Genomic DNA, 25,215 nt, shown 5'->3' with positions numbered 1-25,215 from the left:
CCTCACTCCAACCTTACCCTCAGCCCCTGGTTCTGATTTCTAATTAGACCAATACAGTATACTAATGCATATATATGGAATCTAATTTCTGCTTCTATGAATGTGAGTACTATAGATACTTCTGGAAGGGGAATCATTGGTACTTGTTATTTAGTGACTAATTTATTCCATATAGCATAATCCTCAGGGTTCATTTATGTTGTAGCATATGACAGTATTTTCTTCTTTACCTAAGGCTGAATAGTATTCCATTATATGTATGTGCCACATTTTCTTTACAGTTCATTTGTTGATGGACTTTTGGGTTCTTTCTCCCTCTAAGCTATTGTGAATATTGCTATAATCAACTTGGGAGTAAAATATCTCTTCAAGATAGTTTTTAATTCTGTTGGATACATACCCAGAAGTGGGATTGCTGGGTCATAGGTGGTTATATATTTGATGATTTGAGGAACCTCCATGCTGTTTTCAATAGCAGTTACACCATTTACATTTCAATCAATAGTGCACCAGAGATCTAATTTCTCTGTACCCTAACATTTGTTGTTTTGGTTTTTGGCTTTATATAATGGCTATTCTAGCAACTGTGAGGTGCTTTCAATTTACATGTCCCTGTATATTAGTGATGTTGATTGTCTTTTCTAATACCCGTTGACCATCTGTATGTCTTTGGAGAAATGTCTATTTAAGTAATTTCATCTACTTTTAATAAGTTTATTTTTGTTATTGGGCTGTTTGAATTACTATATATTTTGAATATTAACCCCTTACAGTTATGGTTTGCAAATATATTCTCCCATTCTGTAGGTTGCTTTTTTTACTTTCTTGATCTTCTTTTTACTACTCAGAAACTTTTCAGTTTGATATAATTGCACTTGCCTGTTTTTGCTTTGGGTCTTCCCAGGTGGCACAGTGGGAAAGAATCCACTTGCCAGTGCAGCAGGTGCAAGAGATGTGGGTTTGATCCCTGAGTTGGAAAGGTCTTCTGGAGTAGGAAATGGCAATCCATTCCAGTATTCTTGCCTGGAAGATTCCATGGACAGAGACGCCTGGTGAGCTACAGTTCACGGGGTCACAAAGAGTTGGACATGACTGAGCACACACATACATTTTTACTTCTGTTGCCTGTTTTTTGGTGTGGGAAATTATTATCAGGACTAGTGTTATAAACCATTTTCCCCATATTTTCTTCATGGAGTTTTATAATTTCAAGCTTTATGTTTAAGTCTTTGAGTTGATTTTTGTTTTTGGTTTAAGATGAGATTCCTATTTCATTCTTCAGCATGTGGATATCCAATTTTCCCAAAGCAATTGTGAAAGAGACTGTCCTTTTTTCATTAAATAGTCTTAGCCTATTGTCCAAGATCATTTCACTGTATCAGTTCATTTCTGTCGCTTGGTCATGTCTGACTCTTTGCGACCCTATGGACTGCAACATGCCAGGCCTCCCTGCCCATCACCAATTCCCAGAGCTTACTCAAACTCATGTCCATCGAGTGGGTGATGCCTTCCAACCATCTCATCCTCTGTTGTCCCCTTCTCCTCCTGCCTTCAATCTTTACCAGCATCAAGGTCTTTCCAAATGAGTCATTCTTTGCATCAAGTGGCCAAAGTATTGGAGTTTCTGCTTCACCATCAGTCCTTCCAATGAATATTCAGGACTGATTTTCTTTAGGATGGACTGGTTGAACCCAACTAGTCCATTTCACCATATATGTGAGTGTATTTCTCTCTATTCTTTTCACTTGGTCTGTGTTTGTCTTTATGCCATATCACACCAGTTTCATCACTGTAGCTTTGTAATATGTTTTGAATTCAGAAAATATGAGGCCCTCACCTTTGTTCTTCTTTTTCCACATCATTTTTGATATTCAGAGCCCTTTTTGGTTCCATATGAATGTTAGAATTGTTTTTCCTATTTCTGCAAAATTTGCCATCAAGATTTTGATAAGGGTTTCATTGAATTTGTTGCTTTTTTGGGTTCAAACCATGCATATCAAGTGTCTTTCCATTATTTGTGTTTTTATTTGTATGTATTTCTTTTTTGTGCCTAAGTGCTCTGGCTAAGATTTCTGGTACTCTGTTGGATAGAATTGGTGGAAATGGGTACCTTAGCCTTATTTTTGATCTCAGAAGTAAAGGTTTCAGTTTTTTTTACTATTGAGTGTAATGTTATCTATGGGCTTTACATACATGGCCTATTATTACACTGAGGTAATGGCTTTCTGGTCTTAGTTTGTTGAGTGTTTTTTTTATCATGAAGGGATATTGAATTTTGTTCAGTGGCTTTTCCTGCATTTATTGACATGATCATGCGATTTTTAGTCCTTTAATCCTTTATACTGTTAAAGTGGTATATCACTTCTTTGTTAAACAATCCTTGCATACCTCTAATCAATTCCACTTTTTCATGATGTGATCTCACTTGTTCATGATGGGCTGTTGAATTCCATTTTCTAGTATTTTGTTGAAGATTTTTGTGTGTATACATATGAGGGATATTGGCCTGTAGTTTTATTCTGTTCTAGTGTTTGTCCAGCTTTAATGTCAGAGTAACACTGACCTCATAAAGTGAGTTTGGGAACATTTCTTCTTTTTAATTTTTGAAATAGTTTGTAAAGGATTAACACTTATTATTCTTTAAGGTGAACTCCAATACTTTGGCCACCTGATGTGAAGAGCTGATTCATTTGAAAAGACCCTGATGCTGGGAATGATTGAGGGCAGGAGGAGAAGGGGACGACAGAGTATGAGATGGTTGGATGGCATGACCGACTCAATGGACATGAGTTTGGGTAAACTCTGGGAGCTGGTGATGGACAGGGAGACTTGGCGTGAAGTGATTCATGGGGTCGCAAAGAGTCAGACATGACTGAGCAACTGAACTGAACTGAATTGAAGGCCTAGTCGCTCAGTCATGTTTGACTTTTTGCCACTCCATGGACTATAGCCTGCCAGGCTCCTCTGTCCATAGACTTCTCCAGGCAAGAATACTGCAGTGGGTTGCCATTTCCTTTTCCAATTCTTCTCCTTTAAATGTGTGGTAAAATTCACCAGTGAAGCCATCTTATCCTGAGCTTTTCTTTGTTGGAAAGTTTTGATTACCAATTCAATCTCTTTACTGGTTATGTGTCTGTTTAATTTTCTCTTTACTCATAACTCAGTCTTGGTAGGTTATATGTTTCCAATAATGAATCCAAAGGTAGGGTTTCCTGTTCTGCTATCTTGCTGAGTAGATCTCATGTCCAAATGCAACAGTGGTAGGGAAAAAAAATCTCATATAGCACTGAATGTAAACATGAAAGTTATAATATTTGGAAATTTTAGTAGTTATTTTTTGCTGCACAGTAAATCACCTCCAGACCTGGTGGCTTATAAAAGTGTTTATTATTCCATAGATTCTGTAGGTTAGAAATATAAGCATGGCTTAGTTCGGTCCATTAGCTCTCATTTTCTCACAAAACTGTCATCAAGGTTTTGGCTGGGGCTACAGTGTTCTCAAGGTGCATCTGGAGTAAGATCTGTTTTTAAATACACCCATGTGGTTGTAGGATGAATTCAGTTCTCTGTGGGCTGTTAGCCTCAGGATCTAAGTTCTTCTCAGGATGTTGGCTGCAGGCTTCCTTCAGTTGTTTTTCTCGTGACCTTCCCCATTAGGGAGCTCACGCAGTAGTAAATGACTTTATCAATGTGAGCAAAAGAGAGAGCAAGGAAATGTGCAGACAAAGCAAACCATAGTAATATTTAGCAGCTGAATCCCAGAAATGATATGCCACCATTTTTACCATATTCTGTTCAAAGCAAGTTACCAAACCAAGTCCATTGTGGGGAGGAGATCATACAAGAGTGTGAGTAACAGGAGATGGAGGTCATGTTGGCCCTGTTGAAACTTCTAAGTATAGAACTTGTCTAGTTGTTTTGGATTACATAATCAATCTAAAAGAGAATTGTATGAGACATCAGTTGTGCTATCACAAAATTTGCATGAACCTAGTTAAATCGCTTGTATACCCTAAGGCAAAATGGAGATGATTCCTACCTCATAAGGGTGTCTAATGTATGTCAGTCAGCTTTTAAAGTATAAAACTCTATGTAAATGACCAATGGGTAACATTAAGGTGCTATGGGCTCACATGGGTTTCATGATTGAATAGAGCATCTGAATGACTATTTCATTCATGGAATTTGAGAAATAAATGTCTGTGAAATGTAGAAGAGAAGTAAAAATATTTAACTAGAACATTTTTACAGTTGGAGAAAATAGACTGTTTAGTCAGTAGCTGTATAGGAAAATATGAGAAGTGTGTAAATGTGCAAATAGTTTTAACTAGATTGCACACAATCTAGTTTATTGAGTAAAGGGCAGTAAAGGGAGACATGGTCAAAAAGATAGTTTGGGCCCTGAGTATCTGGCTAGATGGCCTAGATTTTTCCAGTAAACATGGGGGAAAATTTGAAGATTTCTGAGCAAAGGAGTACCTGTGTCATTCAGGTAGACTTAGCACACATTCCCTGTGTTAATCATAAATTAAGCCTATTGATAAGTGTTTCAAGTGTTGTTATGGTTTCCATTTTTGGAAGAGTTTTATTTGCATGTGGTATTCTTTGATAGAGACTACAGTAGACTAAGACTGTCTGGGAGGCATTATCAAATATTCTGCTCTTATGTTTGATAGGCAAACTATGGAAATCAAGCTTGCAGCTAGATTGAGAGAAAAATGAGAAACCTCATCCAGTGCTAAAAACATTACATCTTCCAAGGTAATTCACCAGGTATTGTTTGAAGAACTTTTCATGATTATCTTATTTTGCAGTAGTCCTATAAGGTCTATATTATCTTTATCTTCTCCATTTTATAGATTAAAAACTTGAGGTACCAATAGATTCAATACCTGACATATCATAGAAATAATAAATTGAGAAATTAGGATTTGAACCCTACAGTTTAGTCTACAGCCTAACTACTAAAAACATCATCTATAGAACAGGAGCATCTCATCCCAGTATCATGTGGGAAATTGATGAAAATGCAGAATTTCAGACCTTTACCTAGTTCAGTGCTATCAAAGATCCTCAGGCAACTTACAGTGCCCAGGTTTGAATAGCTTTTGAGCCCATGCCCATAAATGTTTTACTCTATTGTAGAATGAATGAAAAAGAGACAAAGTCACTTAGAGCAACTTATTGTGTAGAGTAAAGAATCACCAGGTCTTGTCATGAAGTTACCCTAACAGGTATACTCTCCCTTTGGACTTTGCAAGTGAAGCTCCCTGAATCAGTAGCTGTGTGATTTTTCTTACAAATCTATCCCTTCCCCTATACACTCACAGAATTTTTAACCTTTAATCTAATCTATTTAACTTAAATGTTGATATGTGTGATAACTGATACATTGTCACCCAGCAAGATGTTAGTGTTAAAGTGCCTTGTGAACCGTCACATAGTCAACCTACTTTCATAAATTATGAAGACTGAAGGTATTAGGGCTCATTTATGTCTTGCCTCAGATGACTGAGGAAACTGCAGTTACGGAGGAGAAAAGTCATTAGCCAAAAGTCATGGTTGAAGAAGGGCATGGCAACCCACTCCAGTATTCTTGCCTGGAGAATCTCGTGGACAGATAAACCTGGCAGGCAACACGGGTCCATAGGGTTACAAAGAGATGGACATGGCTGAAGTGAATTAACATGCAAAAGTCAGGGTTATGTGGTAGTATCTTCTGGGGATATCTGTAATTGTAGTTTCTTCAGTTCCCTTCTAAAAATATCAGATGGTTAAAGTTACAAAACGATGCTCTGGATGGGATTCAGACAGTTGAAACTAAGGAATGCTTTTTCACAGTGCTGATTTTCTGGGGTTGGTATGAATTTTCTTGGTCTGGGCAAGAACTGGTCAGCCTATTTGGTTGAGTCAGTGATGAAGAGATACTTTAAGATAAAAGACATAAGCAGTCATGTGAAGTGCTCCTGAGAAGTCAAGTAATAGAAATTATTTTAGTGAGATGAAATTGTTAAAGTTGTCAGGACATATATTTATATATATAATGTATCATTCACTTATCTCATTTATTTATTCATAAAATAAATCCTATATGTTGCATTGTGAGCTTGAGATGTTTTAGGGCAGCTAAGATGATGTGGATATCAACTAAACAGTTGGATTTCTGGGTGTGAAGGTGGAGCAGAGATGTGTATTAGGAACTGGAGTTGAGCAACCCTTGAAGTTCTAGTTGTGGACGATGTAACTTGTGAATGTGTGAGAATGTGAAGGGTGAGAGGGCCATCAGGCTGTGGACTGTGAACTGACACCAGGAGAAAAGTGATGTCTAAGAAGTGGAGGATGAAGTGCTCATGCAAATGACTGAGAAGAAGCACCCAAAAGGAAGAAAGAAAAGCCAGCATAGAGAAATGCTGTGTGAATCAGTGATGAAGAGATACTGTAAGATGAAAGACATGAGCAGCTTTGTGAAGTGCTCCTGAGAAGTCAAGTAATAGAAAGTCTAAATACCAATTTAATTAAAAAAAATAATGGTTATCTTGGAGAGAGTAATTTCTGAGGAATGGTGGAAACAGGAGGAATGCATAGGAGATCAAGAAGTAGAGATAATATTTGTGAACTAAAATTTGAAAATAATATTTCTTAAGGGATTAAGAGAGAGAGGATAGTAATTAGAGTTTGACAGTCCTAGACCTTTTTTTTTCTTTTTTATAAGTTTGTGATACTAAGGGCATTTGAACAAATTTGCATGCTAAAAGGAAAAATCCCATTGAGATGTTGAAGATTCATATCATGATAAAATCCAAGCTATGTTATTCTTTCCATACATCTCACCCTATCCTCCCAAGCTATGCTTGTCTTCTACCCACGTTTCCATTTAGAATTAATAATTAACCAAGTAAGATTTTGTACAGTGTTCATAAAACATGACCCCTGGGAAATTTTGTCTTTTGTTTGGGCGAAACAGCCTGCTCAGGCTGCAGTGCAATAAGATTGACAGTGATGGATTAAAAAGTTTTCTGGAGTGTTCTTTAGCAACTAGAAGTTAATGTAGAGCTATTTTGACAAATGTTTCACTATTGTTGCCAAGAAATAAATGTGTCAGTTACATGAGCTAGTAAAGGGGATATTATTTCTTTGAAATTTTTCACTTTTAAAAAATATTGGACTGGGAGTTAAGAACAGATTCTCTAGCTCTAACCATGACACCAAGTCCCCATGTGACACTGAGCAAGTCACTGAAGTCCTCTTGCCCTGAATGTGCATATTTCTGTTAAAGACTATAAAGTAGTAATTGCTTTCAAGGTGCTTTAATACATTGAGGAAAATATATAAGACCTAGGTTATTATTAGTGATAATATTTAATGTATATTATGTTTGTTGTTTAGTCTCTATCTTGTATGACTCTTTTGCAGCCCCATGGACTGTAGCCTGCCAGTTCCTCTGTCCACAGAATTTTCTAGGCAAGAATACTGGCATGTGTTGCCATTTCCTTCTTCAGGGAATCTTCCCAACTCAGGGATCAAACCTGAGTCTCCTGAATTGCAAACAGATTCTTTACTGTTGAGCCACCTAGGAAGCCCCATGTTATGTTTTGGAAGATGAATTCATTGATAACTTTATGGACAAATCAGAAAAAAATAAAATAGTGTAAGAATGTAGTATCTCAGCATCCTCCTAATTTTAAAAAATTATGTTTACTCTTTTTCTGCACAGAAGAATGCTTTTATACAAAAATTGGCTAGGATTATGGCTTTGTCAGTGTATGATGTTTAATGAGTATTAATCTTTTGGGAAGGTAATCTGAGTGTGTCAAGATTGATAGAGTGAAAGTTATAAAAAGTTGGAAGTATGGAAGCTCAGGTAGGAGGCTGTTGACTATCTCTCTGTGAAATAATGAAGTCCTGAATGTCCCTAGATAATTTACCATGAGAAAATCAATCAGTATTTGTTTGTTTTCATTCCAGTATCTCCATGGAGGGCTTTGGGCTGTTGCTGTTTCTTACCATTCTGGAGAAGATCTTAAGTAGGAAATAACAGTAAAATATTGGATTCCCAGAAGCTTTTGGCTAGAAGAAGCATTTATATATAGCTGTAGTATGTGGTTTCAGTGAAAACTTTGGGAATGTCTCTAATTATGACATTGGTAGGGAAAGCCTGTCTCTAGGAAGAGAGGTTTGTAGGTCAGAAATGGATGAACGCAGCAGAGGCAACGGGAGAATCAGAATCTTGGATATTGGATGAAATGAATTTTAGCAAGAAGCTGTGCTGTGCATAAGCTAAGATTTAAACAGAGGCTGAGTTAGATGGCAGGACCAGTTCAGCTGTAACTGAGAATGGATGTGTAAACAGGCGGAGGAAGGAGTTCAGCGCTAAAGTTGTGATGGAGCCAGGTGTCAGAGGCTTGTTGTTTTTCTCCCGCCAGCTGTATCATGCAGGGCTCTGATGGTTTAAAGGAGCCACTCACCTGGGTGGACTAATATTCTTTGTGCTTTCTTTTTTTCCCCAAGTTCACTAGATAATGAACTTGATAACCTTTTGATGCATCATTCCCACTTTTTGCCTGAGTGAGCCTGATATTAGGGAATCAGATTGACTTCCTGGGCATCTTTGAAAGTGTTCTCACCACACGGTTATTTTAATGAAGGAATAATGTGTGTTTCACAACACTGACTTCTAACTGACAGATGAAGGTGGTGGATTGCCTATGCTAGCAGAATGCCAGATAGGACTATCTTTCACCTCACTCAGGGTGGACAGAGACAGGGAGATGGATTTTGTTTTTGTTTTTCCTTCTTTACTGGCTTTCATTTGTGACACCTGGATTTACCCTTAGGCTTTGGGCTCCCTCATAGCTCAGTTGGTAAGGAATCCTCCTGCAGTGCAGGAGACCCTGGTTCAATTCCTGGGTCCGGGAGATTCGCTGGAGAAGGGATAGGCTACCCACTCCAGTATTCTTGGGCTTCCCTTGTGGCTCAGCTGGTAAAGAATCCTTCTGCAATGAGGTAGACCTGGGTTCAATCCCTGTGTTGGGAAGATCCCCTGGAGAAGGGAAAGGCTACCCACTCCAGTATTGTGGCCTGAAGAATTCCATGGACTGTATAGTCCATGGGGTCACAAAGAGTTGGACATGACTGAGTGACTTTCACTTTCACTTTGGACTTTCTAGAACTTACAGTTGAATCTAAGATCTCTGGAATCCAGAGGTGAGTGTTTAACTCCATGGGTAACTTCAAAATATGTCACTTGTAATTCTCTGTGAAAAAATACAGACAAGACAATTTCCTGTCCTGCAAGCTGTCAATTCCCTCTTTTATATGACTTTTTGTTTCCCTGGAAGCAAGTATCCTGGTAAGTCTTAGAAGCCTTTTTCCCCACTTCATTTGCAGATATCCTTTAATCCTTAATATTATCTCTGCTTTTTCTCTTGGCCCTAACTTATTACAAACTGCCTATATAGTAACAATAATGATATTAAGGTGATGGCGGCCTCATAGAATGAGTTTGGAAGTTTACCTTCCTCTGCAATTTTCTGGAAGAGTTTGAGTAGGATAGGTGTTAGTTATTTAAATTTTTGCTAGAATTCAGCTGTGAAGCTATCTGGTCCTGGGCTTTTCTTTGTTGGAAGATTTCTGATTACAGTTTCAATTACCATGCTTGTGATGGGTCTGTTGAGATTTTCTATCCAAAACCTGACAAAGATGCCACAAAAAATGAAAACTATAGGCCAATATCACTGATGAACATAGATGCAAAAATCCTTAACAAAATTCTAGCAAACAGAATCCAACAACATATTAAAAAGATCATACATCATGACCAAGTGGGCTTTATCCCAGGGATGCAAGGATTCTTCAATATCCACAAATCAGTCAATGTAATACACATTAACAAATTGAAAAATAAAAACCATATGATTATCTCAATAGATGCAGAGAAAGCCTTTGACAAAATTCAAAATCCATTTATGATAAAAACCCTCCAGAAAGCAGGAATAGAAGGACCATACCTCAACATAATAAAAGCTATATATGACAAACCCTCAGCAAACGTTATCCTCAAAGGTGAAAAATTGAAAGCATTTCCCCTAAAGTCAGGAACAAGACAAGGGTTCGCACTCTAACCACTGCTATTCAATATAGATTTGACAGTTTTGGCTACAGCAATCTGGGCAGAAAAAGAAACAAAAGGAATCCATATTGGAAAAGAAGAAGTATAACTCTCACTGTTTGCAGGTGACATGATCCTCTACATAGAAAACACCAGAAAATTACTAGAGCTAATCAATGACTATAGTAAAGTTGCAGGATATAAAATTAACACACACAAATCCCTTGCATTCCTATACACTAACAATGAGAAAACAGAAAGAGAAATTAAGGAAATCATTCCATTCACCATTGCAACAAAAAGAATAAAATACTTAGGAATAAATCTACCTAAAGAAACAAAAGACCTATATATAAAAAACTATATAACACTGATGAAATAAGTCAAAGAGCACACAAATAGATGGAGAAATATACTGTGCTCTTGCATTGAAAGAATCAATATAGTGAAAATGTGTATACTACCCAAAGCAATCTATAGATTCAATGCAATCCCTACCAAGCTACCAATGGTATTTTTCAGAGAACTAGAACAAATAATTTCACAATTTGTATGGAAATACAAAAAACCTCGAATAGCCAAAGCAATCTTGAGAAAGAAGAATGGAACTGGAGGAATCAACCTGCCCGACTTCAGTCTCTACTACAAAGCCACAGTCATCAAGACAGTGTGGTACTGGCACAAAGACAGAAATATAGATCAATGGAACAAGATAGAAAGCCCAGAGATAAATCTATGCACCTATGGACACCTTATCTTTGACAAAGGAGGAAAGAATATACAATGTAGAAAAGACAATCTCTTTAAAAAGTGGTGCTGGGGAAACTGGTCAACCACTTGTAAAAGAATGAAACTAGAACACTTTCTAACACCATACACAAAAATAAACTCAAAATGGATTAAAGATCTAAATGTAAGACCAGAAACTATAAAACTCCTAGAGGAGAACATAGGCAAAACATTCTCTGACATAAACCACAGCAGGATCGTCTATGACCCACCTCCCAGAATATTGGAAATAAAAGCAAGAATAAACAAATGGGACCTAATTAAACTTAAGAGCTTCTGCACAACAAAGGAAACTATAAGCAAAGTGAAAAGGCAACCTTCAGAATGGGAGAAAATAATAGCAAAATAAACAATGGACAAGGAATTAATCTCAAAAATATACAAGCAACTCCTGCAGCTCAATTCCAGAAAAATAAAAGACCCAATCAAAAAGTGGGCCAAAGAACTAAACAGACATTTCTCCAAAGAAGACATACAGATGGCTAACAAACACATGAAATGTTGCTCAACATCATTCATTATCAGAGAAATGCATATCAAAACCACAATGAGGTACCATTACACGCCAGTCAGAATGGCTGCTATCCAAAAGTCTACAATACATAAATGCTGGAGAGGGTGTGGAGAAAAGGGAACCTTCTTACACTGTTGGTGGGAATGAAAACTAGTACAGCCACTGTGGAGAACAGTGTGGCGATTCCTTAAAAAACTGGAAATAGAACTGCCATATGACCCAGCAATACCGCTGCTGGGCATACACACTGAGGAAACCAGAAATGAAAGAGACACATGTACCCCAATGTTCATCACAGCACTATTTATAATAGCCAGGACATGGAAGAAACCTATATGCCCATCAGCAGACAAATGGATAAGAAAGCTGTGGTATGTATACACAATGGAATATTACTCAGCCATTAAAAAGAATACCTTTGAATCAGTTCTAATGAGGTGGATGAAACTGGAGCCTATTATACAGAGTGAAGTAAGCCAGAATAAAAAACACCAATACAGTATACTAACGACATATATATGGAATTTAGAAAGATGGTAGTGATAACCCTGTATGTGAGACAGCAAGAGAGACACAGATGTATTGAACAGTCTTTTGGACTCTGTGGGAGAGAGTGAGGGTGAGATGATAAAGAAGAATGGCATTAAAACGTGTAAATTATCATATGTGAAATGAATCGCCAGTCCAGGTTTGATGCATGATACAGGATGCTTGGGGCTGGTGCACTGGGATGACCCAGAGGGATGGGATGGGGAAGGAGTGGGAGGCGGGTTCAGGATGGGGAACACATGTACACCCATGGTGGATTCAAGTCAATGTATGGCAAAACCAGTACAATGTTGTAAAGTAAATAAATAATTTTAAAAAAGTAACAATAATGATAGCCATATCATAAACATGATGCAGGTGTACTTATAACAATAATCCTCCACAAAAAGATGAATTCTTTTGTAATCCTGTCATCTATTCCTGTCTCATTTTAGCTGTCTCCTTTTTGCCACAGACCCTCTTAGTATGCTTGTGATATCATGCGTGCGTGCTAAGTCACTTCAATCGTGTCCTACTCCTTGTGACCCCGTGGACTGTAGCCCACCTGGCTCCTCTGTCAGGAGGATTCTCCAGGCAAGAATACTGGAGTGCGTTGCCGTGCCCTCCTACAGGGGATCTTCCTGACCCAGGGATCGAACCTGTGTCTCTTAATATCTCCTGTATTGGCAGGCATTTTCTTTGCCACTAGCACCACCTGGGAAGCCTTGGATATCATAATAAGCTGCAATAGACTGAGTGGGTTAGAAAAAAACAAATTTATTTTCCTATAGCTCTGGAGGCTGTAAGTCCAAGGTCAACGTTCTGGCTGATTTGGTGTCTGATGAGAGATGTCTTCCTGGCCCACAGAGATGTCTTGTCACTAAGTTCTCAGGTAGTCTTTCTTCAGTTTAGTGGTAGAGGCTGGGGGTGGGGAGAGAGAGGGGAACACTATCACTCTCTTGGTGTCTCTTCTTGTAAGAATGTTAATACCAGCAGATCAAGGCCTTACCCTTATGGGCTCATTTAACCTTAATTATTTACTTATTGCAAATATAGTCATTTTGGGAGTTTGGGCTTCAACATATGAATTTTAGGGGAACACAATATAGTCTGAAGCAGCTGGAAGTACATATAAATAGCTCATTTCCCACTTGTAGGCAATCTGTTTCTCTCCCTTAAGATTCTTTGTCATTTTTTTTGTTTCTTCAACAGATGTATGCATGATACATCTATTATGATGTATGTATATATACTTATATGATATGTGTTTAGCTACTATTTGTTAGACTTTGGAAACATGCCCTCAAGATTTCACTTTAATGGGGAAGACATATCAGTGAATAAATAATCAAGGTAATTCCTGTTACTGATAATCCTACAAATAAACTGTGAAAAACTGGAAAAACAAGTTCTTGGAAAAACAAGGAAAGATGCTATTTTATATTGTCAGGACAGGGATGGCCTTTCTGTAAAGGATACAAATAAGCTGAGGATTGAAGAATGCCTAAGAACCAGCTATGTGAAGATCCCCAAAGGTTAAGTATTCAAAGGAAATATGACAGCAAATACAGTTGTCCTAGAGTATGAAAGAATTGGATATATTGAAGGAACTGTAAGCAGATCATGGTGCCTGTAGTGTGATGGAGAGGTAGCCACGAGTCATACAGTGCGTGTCTTGTAGATGATTAAAAGGTACTCTTTGTTGTGAATCAACTGACAGGGCATTTAAAGACTTCAGGTGGAGCATTACATGATCTGATTTGTATCTTAAAAGAAAGGTGTTTGAAAGAGGCAAGAATAGGAGCACATGGACTAGTAAAGAGACTATTGCAGTAATCCAGATGTGAAATGATGGAGGCATGAATTTGGGGAGTGGCAATGGTGAAGGTGATCAGTTCATAAAGAATCTGCTTGCAATGCAGGAGACCCCAGTTTGATTCCTGGGTTGGGAAGCTCCCCCGGAGAAGGGAAAGGCTACCCACTCCAGTATTGTGGCCTGGAGAATTCCATGGACTGTATAGTCCACGGGATCACAAAAAGTCAGACACGCCTGAGTGACTTTCACTTTTAGTGGTGAAGGAATCAGAATTTTCAGTGCCCATTTTTTTAAGTAAAATAAAAATATCTTCAGATTGCCTAGATCCACTCTATGGTTGTGGTTTAGAGTTAAGTAACCGGGAACCTGGACTCATCACACATGCAGGGGATTTATATTTCTCCTTAACTGTATTTGCTGCCACTTGGGTTCTACTCTCTGTTTTCATAGACACATCCCATCCTCACTTTACATATTTGTTTTTAATTAGACACAGATTCTGATTAGTCCCTTTTCCTTAGTTAGGACCAGACACAAAACCGACTGTAATAGGCTACCAATGCGGTGGACACTCAGCTGTTGGCCTGGTTCCGTGTCTGCTGGCTTTGTTCATGCCAGTCTGCTTCTTCATGCCCCTACTGGGCAGCACCCATTCTGCCTGCAGTGACTGGCCTTTTGAGACACCTTGGACCATTTTGCTTCTCCATGGGCAATCTCTTTATGGAGGTCAGTTCTGCTAACTTATGTATGGAATTCAAGCCAAATCCTGTGTTTTTCACCTTTATGTTGCTCAAGTTGCAATGAGATGACCATTGTCTTGCATAAATCATTCAAAAGTATAATAGGGGAGTTTGAGAAAATAGACACACTTGCAAAAGAAGTCGTATATGGGATTGTTTGAACTTATTTAATACAGTGGTTAGGACCAGTCTGTTTTCATTTATGCATTTTTAAATGAAGAAAAAGATTTTATAGATTTCTCTATTGAGTAGCATTTACAAGTAGCCTAAAAACTTATTTTGTGTAACAATAGGTTACACATCATCCCTATGTGTCATGCATTACTATAATGTAGGCCTTATTTACAGAATGTCATGTGAACCACTGTTGTAGATACTCTTATCCTTATTTTGTTGTTGATAATACTTAAATTGAGTAATGTTCACTGACATTTTCAAGGTTACATACTTGTTTAATGGCAGAGCTATAATTTACATTTGAGGGTCTGCTCTTAACTATTTTGTGCCACTCTTGATTTTATGTCCTTTGTAAAAGCACATATGAAACTACTTTTTCTTCCTCATCTTTTTAAACCATTTACTCTTCAGTAATCCTGAGTACCTTATTTGGGGGATAATTTACTGATAGATCAAAAAAACTCAAGAGTAAGAGAGCTTATTTCCAACAGATGTAAAATGACCACAAAAATAATGGTGCACATAAAATAGTTTCATTTAAATAGGTTTGGTTTTATTATTTGGATCAGGAATAAATGAGTCAGATAAATCATTAGTTCTTATTTTGTCCAGAATCTGGTGAAATTGATTTTTCTATTTTTACTTGGTTAGTTATAAATAAGTATGAATACAAATCATACCATTACCACAGTAAGGTTGAGAATCTCAAAATAAACTTTGACAGTCTGTTTAATAGTTCTAAAACAAACCATGTGTTCATGAGGATGTAAGGATTAAATGTGCTAAAAAATAATTAATTTTACATTAACCTGTGTTCATTTATAGTCATCTACACTTTAAAATACTTTCGTAAGTTTTTTCTAGTAAGTGTAAGCAGTTCCACAGAATGTTAAAATGTCAGTAAGTATTGTATTTATTGGTTGTTCCCCATAGAGCTAAACATTGTTTTACCCATGATTATCAAAACAAATAAGGTTCAACAATAACAACGTATTTAAATAAAAATTTAAAATATTTGTACTAACATGTTAGCTCATTGATTTGTCAAAATTTATCAGAGAATAACTTATTGTAAACTTTAATAATCTTTAGTTGGTTATTAGACCATGGTTTTAATTAGCTATTAAGTTTTTTGTTAAATAGAAACTGCATCTTTAAAATACTTTATTTAAAACATGGATATTTTTGTTTCAGAAGGGACAACTATATAGCATGTATCTAAATCATGTTTCCTATTTGAGACAAAATTCAAGATAATAGAACCCATTACGATTCTATACAATATGATTCAGTTCAGTTCAGTCACTCAGTTGTGTCCAACTCTTTGTGACCCCATGAACCGCAGCATGCCAGGCCTCCCTGTCCATCACAACTCCTGGAGTCCACCCAAACCCATGTCCATTGAGTCGGTGATGCCATCAACCATCTCATCCTCTGTTGTCCCTTTCTCCTGTCTCTATCTTTCCCAGCATCAGGGTCTTTTCCAATGAGTCAGCTCTTTGCTGGCCAAAGTATTGAAGTTTCAGCTTCAACATCAGTCCTTCCAATGAACACCCAGGACTGATCTCCTTTAGGATGAACTGGTTGGATCTCCTTGCAGTCCAAGGGACTCTCAAGAGTCTTCTCCAACACCACAGTTCAAAAGCATCAATACTTCTGGGCTCAGCTTTCTTCACAGTCCAACTCTCACATCCATACATGACCACTGGAAAAACCGTAGCCTTGACTAGACAGACCTTTGTTGGCAAAGTAATGTCTCTGCTTTTTAATATGCTGTCTAGGTTGGTCATAGCTTTTCTTCCAAGGAACGGCATCTTTTAATTTCATGGCTGCAGTCACCATCTGCAGTGATTTGGGAGCCCAAACATGATTAATGACTGTTATGAATTAAAATATTATAGAGAAGTTTTATTATATTAATTAGAGGTTTTCTATTATTGTTTTAGAGAGAACTGCTATGAATGCTTTATATAATCTTAATAAAAGTAAAAATAACATGTACCATAATAAGGTATTAAAATGTAAATTTTTGTACATTCTTCAGGTATTTTAACTCAGAGATGTGCATTTTTTTTCAAGAACATTTAAACATTTTTATTGTGTCAACTGCAAGGCAAACCGTCTTTTGTGTTTGACCACAAAATAAATAGTGAAATATATCATTGTTTTGAATGAGTTGTTCTATGGTATGTATAAATGTGTTTCAAATGACTTGGAGTTTGGACTATTTTGGGATTGGTCAAAGTTACAAGTCTTGCTGTAGGCTGGTCCTGGATAAGAAATGAATATTGAGAAGTAAAATGTTAGCAATGGCTAGAACTCAGGTTGGCAGACCCTGAGGCTGTTTTTTTTTTTAATTTATTTTTTATTGAAGAATACTTGATTTACAGAAGAGATGTGCATTTTTAAAACCTATTGTTAAGACCCTTTCTAATGAATTTGAGGGTGGCAGAGGATGAGATGGTTACATAGCATCACCGACTCAATGGACATGAACTTGAGCAAACTCTGGGAGATAGTGGAGGACAGGAAAGCCTGTCAAGCTATAATCTGTGGGCTTGCAAAGACTTGGACAAGACATAGTGTCTGAACAACAATTAATTTATTTATTATTTTTTACCTCTTCACTATCTAGGAAAATTTTTCTTGCTAGACACATAGTATTGAGCATAGGGAAAGTTTATTTAAAAGTTAAAGTCTTAGGAGAGCCCATAACACAGCAGCCTATTTTGAGCTGGAATTTACAATTGGAATGGTATCCATGTTGTAAAATTGTTGTTTAGTTGCTGAGTCATGTCTGGCTCTTTTGCAACCCCTGGACTGTAGCCTGCCAGGCTCCTCTGTCCATGGGATTTCCCAGGCATGAATACTGGAGTGGGTTGCCATTTCCTTCAGCAGGTGATCTTCCCGACCCAGGGATCGAACCCACCATCTCCTGCATTGCAGGCAGATTCTTTACTGTTGAGCCACTGTGGAATCCCTAGTTTGGATTTTTCTCTAAATCAGGCTGACTAATCCTGAACTAATGTTAATGTTTGGAGTGTACTTTTATGTAGAAATGTTGCCATGTCTACCGTTGGATGTTCATGTAGTTCTTATTCAAGTGCATGAAATTCACATTGTAAGAAAATAGCAGGTTATGCTTTCTTGCTGGAATGACCTTGGGAAAATGTTCACCATTAGTTCATGGGGTCTCTAGAATGTTTTGAATTGCCTATTTCATTGACTATAATTATTAGCTTAAAACTATATACTGTACTGAGAAACGATAAATTTAACTCTCTTAGCCCTCTCTTGTCACATGAACCTTAACTACGTGAAACTGAATGACTGTTTTGTGCATTGTAAACCCTTGCTGATCATAGTGTGATTTATGGAGAGGAGGACTTCCCGGGTGGCTCAATCGTAAAGAACCTGCCTTCAGTGAAGAAGGTTCAAGCTCGATCCCTGGGCCAGGAAGATTCCCTAGAGGAGGAAATGGCAACACACTCCAGCATTCTTTCCTGGAGAATTCCATGGACAGAGGAGCCTGATGGGCTGCAGTCCATGGGGTCACAAAAAAATTTGGACACGACAGAGTGGCTGAGCATACACGGAGAGACAGCATGGGCCTTACCTGGGAATATATTATAAATACAGATTCTTAGGCACTACCCCAATCCTGCTGTAAGAAAGTCTACATTTTAACAAGCTGACAAGGTGATTTGCATGCATCTTAAACTTTGAGACATGCTGAGCTAAGACTTGAACAGTAACAAAGCCCCTGACCTGATCATAACTCTTTCCCAGAACATGGCACAGATTTACAATGTGTGTTTTTTTAATTGACTGACCACCATCGGGACATGTGTGCTAACCCTAGGCCATTTTCCGTATTTGGTTGTGGAATGAGACAGAGGAGAACGATAGCAGTTTCTATCTCCTTTGTGTTCCCTGTCATTGCAATCCTCTTTGTTCCAAGCAAAGTCACCTTTGAAATTTTCTCCAGGTGAATAAAAAATATATACATTTTCAGATGATCTGAGGCTGTTTGATCTTCAAGCACACTAAATAAAAAGATTATCATCTTATTTTTTTCACCTGATTACATCTTAGTGAATGCTTGGAAAAGCATATTTGATGAAATGTTACACATTTTATTGGAATATGATACCATCTTACACATTTCACTTTCTGTCTTAGGAGGCAATATATTTGTTAATGAAAGGCCACTGGGTCGAATTATGTAGTTTTATCAGAGCCCAAACCTCAATGCAAGTCATGATGTTTTTCTTGACTAATGATTGCACAAGCAAGCACAGTGATTTTCATTTTATTTTCCATAATGAAGAATACTGTATCCCCTAAGTCATTAGCAATATTAATTTTATAAAGTGCTTCAGAATGTGTTGAACTAATGATACTTTTTTCCTTGAATTGTTTACATTTTAAAATATATGTGTTTAACTTTTCCAACCATCATCATCAGTTCAGTTGCTCAGTTGTGTCTGACTCTTTGCGACCCCATGGACTATAGCACACCAGGCCTCCCTGTCCATCCCCAACTCCCAGAGTTTACTCAAACTCATGTCCATTGAGTTGGTGCTGAAATGCAACCATCTCATCCTCTGTTCTTGCCTTCTCCTCCCACCTTCAATCTTTCCCAGCATCAGGGTCTTTTCCAATGAGTCAGTTCTTTGCATCAGGTGGCCAAAGTATTGGAGTTTCAGCTTCAGCATCAGTCCTTCCAAGGAATATGCAGGGCTGATTTCCTTAGGATGGACTGATTGCAGTCCAAGGGACTCTCAAGAGTCTTCTCCAACACCACAGTTAAAAAGCAGCAATTCTTGGGAACTAGCTTTCTTTATAACCCAAGTCCCAAATCCGTACATGACTACTGGAAAAAGCATAGTTTTGACTGGATGGATGTTTGTTGGCAAACTAATGTCTGCTTTTTAATATGCAGTCTAGGTTGGTTGTAACTTTTTTTCAAGGAGCAAGCGTCTTTTAATTTCATGGCTGCAGTCACCATCTGCAGTGATTTTGGAGCCCCCCAAAATAAAATCTGTCACTGTTTCCAGTGTTTTCCTCATCGATTTACCATGAAGTGATGGGACTGGATGCCATGATCTTAGTTTTCTGAATGTTGAACTTTAAGCTAACTTTTTCACTCTCCTCTTTCACTCCATCAAGAGGCTCTTTAGTTCTTTTTTGCTTTCTGTCATGACGGTAGTGTCATCTGCATATCTGAGATTATTGATATTTCTCCCGGCAATCTTGATTCTAGCTTGTGTATCACCCAGCTCAGCGTTTCTCATGATGTACTCTGCATATAAGTTAAATAAGCAGGGTGACAATATACAGCCTTGATGTACTCCTTTCCCTTTTTGGAACCAGTCTGTTGTTCCATGTCTAGTTCTAACTGTTGCTTCCTGACCTACATACAGATCAAGAGGAAGGTCAGGTGGTCTCATATTCTCATCTCTTTAAGAATTTTTCACAGTCTGTTGTGACCCACGTAGTCAAAGGCTTTGGCATAGTCAATAAAACAGAAGTAGATGTTTTTCTGGAGCTCTCTTGCTTTTTTGATGATCTAACGGATATGGGCAAATGGTCTCTGGTTCCACTGCCTTTTCTAAATCCAGTTTGAAGTTTTGGAAGTTCATGATTTACCTACTGTTGAAGCCTGGCTTGGAGAATTTTGAGCATTACTTTCCTTGCTAGTGTGTGAGATGAGTGCAATTGTGCGGTAGTTTGAGCATTCTTTGGCATTTCCTTTCTTTGGGATTGGAATGAAAACTGACCTTTTCCTGTCCTCTGGCTACTGCTGAGTTTTCCAAATTTGCTGGCATATTGAGTGCAGCACTTTCACAGCATCATCTTTTAGTATTTGAAATAGCTCAACTGGAATTCCATCACCTCCACTAGTTTTGTTTGTAGTGATGCTTTCTAAGGCCCACTCGACTTTGCATTCCAGGATCTCTGGCTCTAGGTGAGTGATCACACTATCTTGATTATCTGGGTCATGAAGATCTTTTTTGTATAGTTATCCTGTATCTTGCCACCTCTTCTTAATATCTTCTGCTTCTGTTAGGTCCATACCATTTGTGTTCTTTATTGAGCCCATCATTGCATGAAATGTTCCCTTGGTATCTCTCATTTTCTTGAAGAGATCTCTAATCTTTCTCATTCTGTTTTCTTCCTCTGTTTCTTTGCACTGATCACTGAGGAAGGCTTTCTTATCTCTCCTTGCTGTTCTCTGGAACTCTGCATTCAAATGGGTATATCTTTCCTTTTCTCCTTTGCTTTTGGATTGTCTTCTTTTCACAGCTATTTGTAAGGTCTCCTCAGACAACCATTCTGCCTTTCTGCATTTCTTCTTCTTGGAGATGGTCTTGATCTCTGCCTCCTGTACAATGTCATAAACCTCCCTTGATAGTTCTTCAGGCACTCTGTCTATCATATCTAATCCCTTGAATATATTTGTCACTTCCACTGTATTGTAAGGGATTTGATTTAGGTCATACCTGAATGGTCTAGTGGTTTTCTCTACTTTCTTTAATTTCAGTCTGAACTTGGCAATAAGGAGTTCTTTATGTGAGCCACTGTGAACACCTGGTCTTGTTTTTTCTGACTGTGTAGAGCTTCTCCATCTTTGGGTGCAAAGCATATAATCAATCTTATTTCAGTATTGACCCTCTGGTGATATCCATGTGTATAATCTTCTCTTGTGTTGTTGGAAGAGGGTGTTTGCTATGACCAGTGCATTCTTTGGCAAATCTGTATTAGCCTTTGTCCTGCTTCACTGTGTACCCCAGGGCCAAATTTGCCTGTTATTCCAGGTATTTCTTGACTTCCTACTTTTGCATTCCAGTTCCCTATAATGAAAAGGACATCTTTTTTGTGTGTGTTAGTTCTAGAAGTTCTTGTAGGTCTTCATAGAACCATTCAACTTCAGCTTCTTCAGCATTATTGGTCTGGACATAGACTTGTATTTCTGTGATATTGAATGGTTTGCCTTGGAAATGAACAGAGATCATTCTGTTGTTTTTGAGATTGCATCCAAGTACTGCATTTTGTACTCTTTCATTGCCTATGATGGCTGCTCCAATTCTTCTAAGGGATTCCTGCCCACATTAGTAGATATAATGGTGATCTGAGTAAAATTCACCCATTCCAGCCCATTTTAATTCATGGATTCTGAAAATGTTGACATTCACTCTTGGCAGTAAAATAAATTTATTGCAACTAACAAAGATTTCTTTTCTAAGTTATTCTTTCATAAAGTTGGTATTTTATTAGTTTTGCCTCCTAAGGGAAATATTTTACCATTAAAAAAAATAGGAATATGGAAATATTGGTCCTTTGTACTATCAGTCTCTAGCCTTAAGTCCTCTCTTTTTTCCTTTGGTAGCTAAAGTAAATGTCTGTATTCACCCCTACAGATAAAGCAGACACAGGACACTGGTTTGCAGTTGTATACAGAATGGTAAGCCTTGATGCTCAGAATGTCTTCAGATCTCACTTTAGACTTTACCTCAGGTATTTACTCCATATATCCAGTGTGTATAAACTTTGCTACTGCTATCTTCCCAATAATCAAATTGTTTTTTATTAAGCCAGTATCATTTTTGTTTATTTTTGGCATGCATTCGTTGTTTTTAATTGAAACATAGTTGATTTATAAATCAATATTATGACTCTAAGATTTCAGAAAATTAGAATTTAAGAGAAGATTCCAGATGTCTCCAGAAAGGAAAAAGTAAACTTGGGGATCCAGTGTCATTTGACTTCTTAATATTTAGCTAGAAGGGAGGATGGAGTGAAATGGCAACTCTGATGCTTTTCTGACATGTGGTGACAGTGTGCCTTCCTGTAGGTCATCTTCATCTCTTTCATGGTCATGTGGTCCATCCCATCTGAAAAGGCATCCTCTTCATTTCTGAGAAATTTCATTATACTATTTCTTTATGGTTACTACTTCCTTTTACTCTAATCTTGTTTTCTTAAACTCTTATTAATTGAGGTTTGAATTTTCTATTTTTGTCTTCTAATTTATTTAAATTGGGGGTGCATTTTCATGAAAAAAACAATCTCCTATTTTAACATTTTCAAAATTACTCCCACTTGAGAAATTTGCATTGGAGTCAGTTTTCCTGTTTGGATGATTAGACAGGTAATAAGATTTTGAAAGTTTTTGCCTAATACATATTTTTTTTTTTTAGTTTGTTTTTATGGCTGAAAAAATAAGCACTTCCCTTATGGCTCAGCTGGTAAATAATCCACCTGCAACATAAGAGACTTGGGTTCAATCCCTGGGTTGGGAAGATCCCCTGGAGAAGGGAAAGGCTACCCACTCCAGTGTTCTGGCCTGGAGAATTCCATGGACTGTGTAGTCCATGGGGTCACAAAGAGTTGGACACGACTAAGCGACTTTCACCATGGCTGAAAAAATAAGCACTTTGGGGCGTTGGTTTTGGAAATTGTTGGAAATTGTTTTTATAAGACCTCTTGTATTATTTTATCAATATTCCTAGAACATTTGACCATAAGTCTTTGTGTGTCCTTCTGTAGCACAAACCACATTTTTGACTTATTGGACTCTGGACTGTGTATCTCCAGCATCTGAGCCTCTGAATCGACAGCAGTTCCTGAGCATTTACCTTGTTCCAGTTGCGGCTTTAACAGCTTTAGGAACCATAGATCTCGTAGTTCTTACTGTAGTCTTCATTCTGTGAAGGAGGAAACTGAAGATTAGAGAAGTTAACTCGTCTAGGGCTGTGACATAGTATGTGTCAAAGTCTGGTTCATGTTCAGTTTCTTTGACTCTTATGGTCAAGCTGTTTTGCACTATTTCTAGAGATGAAGTTAGGACTAATATCTTACAATGTATTTTCAGTGTCAGGGTACAGAGTCTTATTAAATAGTGCAGTACATAAAAGGACTATTACCTGAAATCCTTTTACTTGGAGCACTGGTTGTTTTAGGAACTTAATAGCTTGGATACATGCATATGTATGACTGAATCCCTTCACTGTTCACCTCAAACCATCAGACATTGTTAATTGGTTATACTCTAATATAAAATAAAAAGTTGGAAATTAAAAAATTTTATGGAAAGAAAATTGAGTTGAATCAGACATAGTAGTTAATTCTATCCTGTATTAGTTTTTTTAACCATTTACTAGAAATTAAAAATAATACAAAGTAAAAAAGTGAACAGTGATCACATAATTTAAATGTGTATCAATTGGTAGCATAAAACTAATCTTTCTTTGATAAGTTTTTTAGTTTGTGTATCTCCACAGTTTCAATGACATGTTCTTTTTTTTTGTTGCTCAAATTAATATGACTGTGAAGAGCTTGGTGTGTGTTACTGTATGTTGTTTTCTGAGAAACAGTATCTACTGCCACTTTTATTTTGTGTTTTTGGTTTGTGTTTGAAAGTTGATGATGGCTGTTTTCAAGGTTCCAGAATGATTGTGACAACAAAGACTAGACCTTAGATGGCTCTGTGGGGAAACCTTGGGTATTGATCTTTTTCAACTTTCCTGCAAAATACTTAAGGGTATAACAGCTTTCTGCATCTATGATATATTCATAGCAGCGCTAAACAGAGCAAAGCAGAAAACTTCAACTTGGATCAGTCAGTCTCACTTGCACAATTTGTGTTCATCCTCCCTTTTCCCGGTGTTCTACCTCATGCATGTCTAACAGCCAAGTTACCTATTTTCAAGTAATAGTTCTTAAAAATGTACTTTGTTGTTGTTTAGTTGCTAAGTTGTGTCCAGCTCTTCTGTGACCTGGTGGACTGCAGCCCACCAAGCACCTTTACCCATGTGATTTCCAAGGCAAGAGTACCGGAGCAGGTTGCCATTTCCTTCTCCATCCAAAAATATACTTATGAACATGTAATTCTTACGACTGAAAGCAAAGTATAAAGAATTTTGTGCAAGCAAACTAGAATTTAAGGTAAGGTTATCTTGTGATTGAAGAGAAATTCCTGAGTTATTGCTTAACTCAAAACTGATGACTGTTTGCAATATCCTTCAGTTAGAAACTCTATAATATTTCTTATACTAAGAGGCCTATTTTTTTGCATTACGTTATTGCTGTTATCAGTATATACTATCTTTCCTTTAGTTCCCACTCACTGCAGATTTTTTTCAAATATTTCTCAGCAAAATATTTTTGGAAACCAAATAGTAGCATGCAAATAAAACAGGTAAAATCTCAACTAATCAAAACAGTGAGATTCAAATAATTTGGTATGTGAATAAGGGACATTGCCAAAACATTGCTTTATAATACTTTAATTTCATACTTCCTACTGAAACAGTCAGATCTTCAGCAGAATTCTGATGCTGTTCATTGAAGAGTTTTTCTAAGAGCTTCAGTGAACATTTGAAGACTCTCAGTTGAGGATAAGGTAGTGCAATATTTAAAATAATATACCTTTTTATTAGTTTAAACTTTAGTTCCTGTAGCCTATGAAACGATATAAATTTCCCTCCTGTCATAACCATCCTTGGCCTTTTAAAGATTTTAGACATTGATTGATTGA

General features: G+C 37.4%; 1 protein-coding gene across 6 annotated transcripts in view; it reads left to right on the top strand.

The window, feature by feature from the left end:
• Nucleotides 1-25,215, top strand: part of LINGO2 (leucine rich repeat and Ig domain containing 2) — a 1,346,710-nt gene that overhangs the window by 81,342 nt on the left and 1,240,153 nt on the right. The window contains exon 2 of one of the 6 annotated variants that reach the window (XM_070480603.1): nucleotides 4,677-4,773. The exons of the other annotated variants lie outside the window; for them this stretch is intronic. The gene's annotated coding sequence lies outside the window, so the exon portion shown is untranslated. The remainder of the gene's footprint in view (nucleotides 1-4,676; nucleotides 4,774-25,215) is intronic. 6 annotated transcript variants of the gene reach the window in all.

The sequence above is a fragment of the Odocoileus virginianus genome, chromosome 18 (genome assembly GCF_023699985.2).
Source record: "Odocoileus virginianus isolate 20LAN1187 ecotype Illinois chromosome 18, Ovbor_1.2, whole genome shotgun sequence".
NCBI lineage: Eukaryota > Metazoa > Chordata > Mammalia > Artiodactyla > Cervidae > Odocoileus > Odocoileus virginianus.
The sequence above is the reverse complement of the archived record's forward strand: the minus strand, read 5'-3'. Positions and strand labels throughout refer to the sequence as shown.